The 7,935-nt window shown below is 42.1% G+C and overlaps 1 protein-coding gene and 1 long non-coding RNA gene across 3 annotated transcripts in view; both read left to right on the forward strand.

Moving 5' to 3' along the window:
• Positions 1-1,759, forward strand: part of PIGP (phosphatidylinositol glycan anchor biosynthesis class P) — a 35,677-nt gene extending 33,918 nt beyond the window's left edge. Inside the window, exon 8 of one of the 2 annotated variants that reach the window (XR_008422412.1) lies at positions 1,679-1,759. The gene's annotated coding sequence lies outside the window, so the exon portion shown is untranslated. The remainder of the gene's footprint in view (positions 1-1,678) is intronic. The other variant, XR_008422413.1, reaches the window with a different exon arrangement.
• Positions 1,760-1,844: 85 nt separating this feature from the next.
• LOC128777228 (uncharacterized) lies at positions 1,845-4,879 on the forward strand. Its single transcript, XR_008422414.1, has 2 exons — positions 1,845-3,071; positions 3,975-4,879. It is a non-coding gene; the product is annotated as an uncharacterized LOC128777228 (long non-coding RNA).
• Positions 4,880-7,935: the final 3,056 nt, after the last annotated feature.

Below are 7,935 nucleotides of genomic sequence, written 5' to 3' on the forward strand. Positions count from 1 at the left end.
TGGCCAGCATGAATTTGGGGGAGCTACGGCAGTTGTCTAGTCAGCAGGAGTATCTTCTACGAGTCAGCAACCCCAACAACAAGTGCTCAGAAATGTGCATACGGAAATGTACATCCTCAAACAGGTGTCCTCCTCTCTGGTCTTCCTCCCGGGGTCCCAGCCACTGTGACAGCCTCCCACCTGACTTTCCTGTGCCCAGTCTTGCGTCTCTACAGAAAGAATGCTCAGAACACAAACCTGATCCTATCACTTTCCCGTTCAAAACTCTACAAGGCTCTTCTCCAAAGCCCTCTGTGGATCGGCCGGGCCCCTGAGCTTGCTGCACAAGACCCTTCGACCTGGTTCCTGAACAATGCCTCTCTTTCCGAGCACGCTGCAAGCCTTCTCTTGACATTTCATGTAATGGAACCACGCAGGGTAGTCTGTGGTATCTGGATTCTTTCACTTGGCACAATGTTGTCACGGTCCATTCATGTGTCAGCATGTTTTACTATTGCATTTCATCTCTTTTTATTACTGAATTATATCCCATTGCACGGATAGACCACATTTTATTGATCCATTCACCAGTTGATCTACATCTGGATTGGTTTCAGTTTGGGATTCTTGCAAATAAAGCTGCTGTGGACATTGGTGTCCGTGTCTTTGTGTGGACAAATGTTTTCACTTCTCCTGGGTAGACACCTGCGAGTGGTAATGTTGGGTTGTGTGGTAAATTTATGTTTAACTTTTTTTTTTCTATTTGGATTTTTTATTTATTGCAGTAATAGTGATAGACCAGTTAAATAAAGCATGAGCCTCCAAGCATTGCATACGCTCATTTTATACCTTTATAAATCTCTCCATTTAAAAATATTTACTGAGTGTTATAATGTTCTAAGTTTTGTACTAGAGAGAAGACTCAACTTGAAAAGAAGCGAATGATGTGACACATATAATGAAACTTAAGCAAGAATTCTTTTTTTTGGGGGGGGGATATTTTTCATTTTATTCTGTTTTATCAGTTTTTTTTTTCATTTACATCCAAGTTAGTTAGCATATAATGTTATAATGATTATAGTATAGCATATAGTGTTATAATGATTTCAGGAGTAGATTCCAGTGATTCATCCCCTACGTATAACACCCAGTGCTCATCCCAACAAGTGTCCTCCTTAATGTCCCTTGCCCATTTAGCCCATCCCCCCCACCCACCTCCCCTCCAGCAACAGTTTGTTCTCTGTGTTTAAGAGTCTCTTATGTCTTGTCCCCCTCTCTGTTTTTATATTATTTTTGCTTCTCTTATGTTCTTCTGTTTTGTAGCTTAAATTCCATATATGAGTGAAATCATATGTTATCTGTCTTTCTCTGACTGACTTATTTCGCTTAGCATAATACCCTCTAGTTCCCATCCATGTTGTTGCAAATGGCAAGATTTCATTCTTTTTGATGACACAGTAATACTCCATTGTATATATATCTAGACCACATCTTCTTTATCCACTCATCCATTGGTAGACATTTGGTCTTTTTCTGTAATTTGGCTATTGTCCATAGCACTGCTATAAACATTGGGGTGTACGGGCTCCTTCAAAACAGCACACCTGTATCCCTTGGATAAATGCCCAGTAGTGCAGTTGCTGGGTTGTAGGATAGTTCTATTTTTAATTTTTTGAGGAACCTCCATATTGTTTTCCAGAGTGGCCGCACCAGCTTGCTTTCCCACCAACAGCGCAAAAGGGATCCTCTTTCTCCACATCCTCGCCAACATCTGTTGTTGCTGGAGTCGTCAGTGTTCGCCATTCTGACAGGCGTGAGGTGGTATCTCATTGTGGTTTTGATTTGTATTTCTCTGATGGTGAGTGATGTATGTTTAACTTTTTAATGAAATTGCCAAACTGTTTTCCAAACCGTTAACCGTTTTACGTTCCCACCAGTGATGTATGAGGCTTCCAATTACTACTGCACATCCCCACCAATACTTGTTATTATCTGTCTCTTAAAAATTGTAATCATTCTAGGGACGCCTGGGCAGCTCAGTTGGTTGAGCGTCCGACTCTTGATTTCGGCTCAGGCCATGATCTCATGGTTCGTGGGTTCCAGACTCGCGTTGGGCTTTTCCCTGACAGCACGGAGTCAGCTTGGAATTCTCTCTCCTCTCTCTCTGCCCCTCCCCCTCTTGTGCACACACTTTCAATCTCTCTCTCTCTCGAAATAAATAAATAAGCATAAAGAAAATTTTTTAATGTAATCATTCTAGTAGGCGCGTGACAGTATCTGTGGTTTTAATTTTCATTTATGTCATAGCTAGTTGTGTTAAGCATCTTTTTTAAATATTTCAAACTATAAAATAAAATCTGCTTGTAAAGGTTACTGTGTAATGATATAATGGAATATTACAATACTATCATATTCTAGATTTGCCCAGCAAACTCCAAGGCAGTTGAAGATATTTTTATAAATACCCATAATTTTCGTAATCATCATAAAAAGTTAACCTATTTATACGTTGGTGTTTCACCAGCAATTCTACAAAAATGAGTCACACAGACAGAGAAAACCAGGTAGTTTTTCCTTTTGCTTGGGTATATTATCTTGCTATCATGGGGTGGGGAGTGGGGGGAGAGATGATAAAAATAAGTTGCCCAAACAAACAAACAAACAACCCCTCTGATTTCAGTTGGTTGTTCAGGGTCTAAAATAAAATAATGGAAAACTCTTAGTAGAGTCTATATAATTAGCATGGCAGGGATGAGCTACAGAAACAGCTAGAAAAAGCATCATGTGACCCGTGGTTGGCGTACAAAGCTGCCCCATCACGGGGAAGTGGGGACGGAGCTGGGCCTCATTGCTGGAAAGGGGACATGTTGCCGGATGCGGGTTCTGTTCTCAAACTTGACTCTTGTTGTAACTGAATTTCCTCTGTATGTAAAGGCATCAGATGAGTTCAAGAGCTTGGTTGAAACCTTACCAAATTCCTGGAAACTTCTTGGAACTTGCAGAGAAGAGTTCTTAGACTTTCTCCTCCGGGATAGAATGTTCCAGATCTCTTTTCACATTTCCATTTCACAACCCGTTTCATTGCTAATGAGGTAAGCTCCTAAATCCTTTTACAAAATCTCGACTCAAGAAAAATGAAGAGCCCACTGCCCATGGTCACTCACTGGGCACCTCAGCACTCCTGAGCTCTAGCCCATTCATAAAGATCTAAAGAGGGGCCTCTGGGTGGCTCAGCTGGGTAACATCTGACTTCAGCTCAGGTCATGATCTCATGGTTCATGGGTTCAAACCTCATTTTGAGCCCCACATTGGGCTCTGCTCCGACAGTGTTGAGCCTGCTTGGGATCCTCTCTCTGCCCCTCCTGCACTCGTACACACTCGCACTTTCTCCTTCTCTCAAAAATTAAATTAATTAATTAAAAAAAAAAAGGTCTCAAAGAAAAGATTGGCCTTGTTGGTAATGTTCTTTTCCTCTGGAACTTCCTGGTCCGTGCACCTTCACCCAACTCCTTATTTTCTGGCTGGAGGAGACCAGACATGTTCAGGACAGGCTTCTAAAAACTGTGCTCTTGTTCCTGCTCCTACATGTACACACAATGGAATCGGGCCCCTGTCCACCAGTAGACGGGTATGGAAACAGTTGAAGAAGTGTTATTTCTCATAGCCCCAAGCTGGAAACAAACCACATACACACCACAAGGAGAGGGGATGGACACATGTACAGCCACGCAGTGGGGGTCTCTTCAGCAGAGAATGAGACCCCTACAACTGCCCACACAGTTGGAAAGAATCTCACAAACGAATGTCAAGGAAAGAAGCCAGACAGGAAAGAGCACATGTCCTGTGATCCTACTGATCCCAAGTTCAAAACCTGTCAAATGGAGTCTGTAGTGTAAGAGGGGGTCATGACTGGAAGGGAGCACTTATCCTAGGTGGCTAGTTGTGTTTCCTTTTTTTAAAAAAAATGTGTTTTTTAATGTTTATTTATTTTTCAGAGAGAGACTGGGAGACAGAGCATGAGTCGGAGAGGGGCAGAGAGAGAGGGAGACACAGAATCCAAAGCAGGCTGCAGGCTCTGAGCTGTCAGCACAGAGCCCGACGTGGGGCTCGAACTCATGAACCGGGAGATGAAGACCTGAGCTGAGCGAAGGTGGACACTTAACTGAGCAACCCAGGCACCCCTAAAACTTTTTTGAGGTTTTTTTTTTTTTCAATTTACTTATTTTGAGAGAGACAAAGAGAGAATGAACAGGGGCAGAGAGAGAGGGGCACAGAGGACCCGAAGCAGGCTCTGTGCTGACAGCAGAGAGCCCGATACAGGGCTCAAACTCACAAACTGTGATATCATGACCTAAGCTGAGGTCAGACCCTTAACAGACTGAGCCACCCACGTGCCCCTACTTGTGTTTTCTATTTGATCTGGAGTGCTGTTTGCATGATCATATTAACCTTGCAAATACATATCAAGCTTATGCCATATGTTTTCACAGGTGTCATTCTTCAATAAAAAATTTACAATGAAAAATTAGCCTGGAGGGAAGAAAGGATGCTTTATTTCTTAATGTTAGTATTTATAATAAAATTGCTATGAAATTTCCCCTAAAAAATGTATTTTTCAATATATTATTCAAATAGACCTCTGGAATATAAAGAGAAATAATAATCTTTTATATAATTTCAGAGAGAGTTTTATACCTTACTTTAAAATCTACCTAAAATGTGGGCCCCTGGGTGGCTCAGTCGGTTAAGCATCCGACTTCGGCTCAGGTCATGATCTCACAGTTCTTGAGTTCGAGCCCCGCATCGGGCTCTGTGCTGACAGCTCAGAGCCTGGAGTCTGCTTCAGATTCTGTGTCTCCCTCTCTCTCTGCCCCTCCCCTGCTCATGCTCTGTCTCTCTCTGTCTCAAAAATAAGTAAAAACATTTAAAAAAAATTCTAAAATCTACCTAAAATAAAATCTCCACTTCCTTTGTAGAAAGCCCACCAGAATTTACTCCAAAGTCCCAAAAAGTAAAAATCTGTGAGCCTACTGGCTGGTCAGTGGTACATATTTTATTTCGTTGCAGCCTTCTTCGAGGACTAATGTTGTTTCCCCTGAGGGAAGATAATGTTATTGAAGATGGACTGTAAGCCAGGTGGTGGAACATTCCACTGGGGAGCAATGGGTCAGGTGCAGCAAGGCCCTGCAGCCTTATCTGTCTCTCTCCAGGCCAATAACAGGAATTTGCAGAACAAGGATTTGCTTATTTCCTGATTCAGAATGAAATTTTCTCTGAGCTAGTGTAACTGGATCATATAGGAATCAAATCTGAGTTGGTGAAGCCATTGGCACCGTGCCTTAACCAAGTCGGGGCGTCTGCACCGTGGGTGCACACAGCCCAGGGGAAGGCGCAAAGAAATCCATAAGGAATATTGGGAGTTCTGGAGTTTTAGAAGTCTAAAAAAATTTTTAAATAATTTAATTTAACCTCTATTAATTTATTTTATTTAAAAAAATTTTTTTAACGCTTATTATTTTTGAGAGACAGAGTGTAAGTGGGGGAGGGGCAGAGAGAGAGGAAGACAGAGTCCAAAGCAGGCTCCAGGCTCCGAGCTGTCCGCACAGAGCCCGACGTGGGCTTAAATCCATGAACCGTGAGCTCATGACCTGAGCTCAAGTTGGACACCCAGCCGACTGAGCCACCCAGGTGCCCCTCACCCTTGTTAATTTAATGCACAGATCGACACTGTACCTTTGCTTGGCACCTGGTCATGGATCATACAAGGTCTCGTGAGACAGGAAGAGGGTTTGCATAACAGCAGGTGATGGAGTCACCTGTACTTACTGGGCCCAGTATATTGGCGTATATACATGTGTGATGACGTAGATTTATAGGTTGTGTTAACCAATTGTAACTAAATTAACACACACCAGAAAGACAAAGCGTTTTAAAAATAATTCTGCCCAATTATCACAATTCAACAAGAAAAAGACAACCCAGTTAGAAAATGCACAAAGACTGGAATCGACATTTCATCAAAGAAGATATACAAATTGCCAGGAAGCACATGAAAAGTGCCCATCATTAGTCATTAGGGAACTGCAAATCAAAACCACAGTGAGGTATCCATTCAGACCCACTAGGCTGGCTGTAATCAGAAAAACAGACAGTCACAAGCATAACCAAGGATGCAGACAAATTGGAACCTTCATGTGCTGCTGATGGGAATGGACAATGGTGCAATTGCTTTGAAAACTTCTGGCAGTTTCTCAGGTAAAAAGAGCTATCATTTGGGGGCGCCTGGGTGGCTCAGTCAGTTAAGCGTCTGACTTCAGCTCAGGTCATGATCTCACAGTTTGTGGGTTCGAGCCCCGTGTCAGGCTCTGTGCTGACAGCTCAGAGCCTGGAGCCTGTTTCAGATTCTGTGTCTCCCTCTCTCTGACCCTCCCCCGTTCATGCTCTGTCTCTCCCTGTCTCAAAAATAAATTTTAAAAAAAAAACGTTAAAAAAAAATTTTTTTTAAAAATTAAAAAAAATAAAATAAAATAGCAAACAGAAAACAATATGGCCACACATTGAAATGCGTTCTTTTGTCGGCAAATCCGCTGGAAGGCTCATAGAAAATGCACTGGAGACGTGAAGAAACAAATATTACAGCAAATTACCCAGCGTGGGAGGCTTGTCACACAGCTGGGTGAAAGTACAAATGCTTCCAGCGGGCTTCAGCCCCTGGTATTTGCAAGACTCTGTTTCCATAATCACATTCATTAGGAGCTATTTTTTTGTGAGCCGCTAAAAGATGTCTCATAGAAGTCAGCCGGAACCACAGATTACTTATTCAAAATAACACATTTAATGGAAACCTGGCTAATTGTAACCATTGTTGGAGTGGCTGACTTGATTCGAATTTTTTAAAGATTCCGGAGAAAAAGTGTATAGATGGTACCACATGTGATCTCTGTTTTCTACATCATTATCAGGCAAGCTGTTGCAGAAAATGAAGGAGAAATGTAGGTTTTAGAAAACGCCATCGGGGCGCCTGGGTGGCTCGGTCGGTTAAGCGTCCAACTTCGGCTCAGGTCACGATCTCGCGGTCCATGGGTTCGAGCCCCGCGTCGGGCTCTGTGCTGACAGCTCAGAGCCTGGAGCCTGTTTCGGATTCTGTGTCTCCCTCTCTCTGTGACCCTCCCCCGTTCATGCTCTGTCTCTCTCTGTCTCAAAAATAAACGTTAAAAAAAAAATTTTTTTTTAAAAAGAAAACGCCATCAAGGTGACTTTTTTTTTCTTTTTTGTAAACGAATGGAAATGGAGGTCAAAACAGCCAAACATCAGCAATTTCAAATGGTTCCATATAATGTATAGTTTATAAGTGAATATATGGCAGACCAAGTTTGTTTTCTTGATGGGAAACGGGCAACTGGGCCAGATCTTTTTTTCTCAGTAAAACTGATTTATTGAGAAAACTAAACAAAGCCAAATGTGATGACCGAAGCTTCATCTCAAGCATCCGATGAAGGGACAGTAAGGGTAAGACTTCTAATGTTTTTCTGTTACAACCTGGCAAAGTAGGATGCCATCTGAAATCCTTTCTGAAATAAGCCCAGGTAGAATTGTTTTAAAGTTTGAAAAAAGGCACTTCAAACAAGTAAAATAATCATATTAACAAAAAAAAATTTTGAAGAAAAAATCTGAAAAGAGGAAAAAAAACGCCAAAAAAAAAAAAAAAAATCAAACAATCCGATTAAAAAATGAGCAGAGGCAGAGGATCTAAATAGACATTTTTCCAAAGAAGACATTCATTCAGATGGCCAACAGGCACACGCAACGATGCTCAGTGTCACTCACCATCAGGGAAATGAAATCAAACCACAAGGAGATACCACCTCACACCTATCAGAACGGCTAGTATCAAAGAGACAAGGGGCGCCTGGGTGGCTCAGTTCGTTGAGCGTCCGACTTCGGCTCAGGTCATGA

The sequence above is a fragment of the Panthera pardus genome, unplaced genomic scaffold, assembly GCF_024362965.1.
Source record: "Panthera pardus isolate Hobbes unplaced genomic scaffold, ASM2436296v1 HiC_scaffold_16, whole genome shotgun sequence".
Classification (NCBI taxonomy): domain Eukaryota; kingdom Metazoa; phylum Chordata; class Mammalia; order Carnivora; family Felidae; genus Panthera; species Panthera pardus.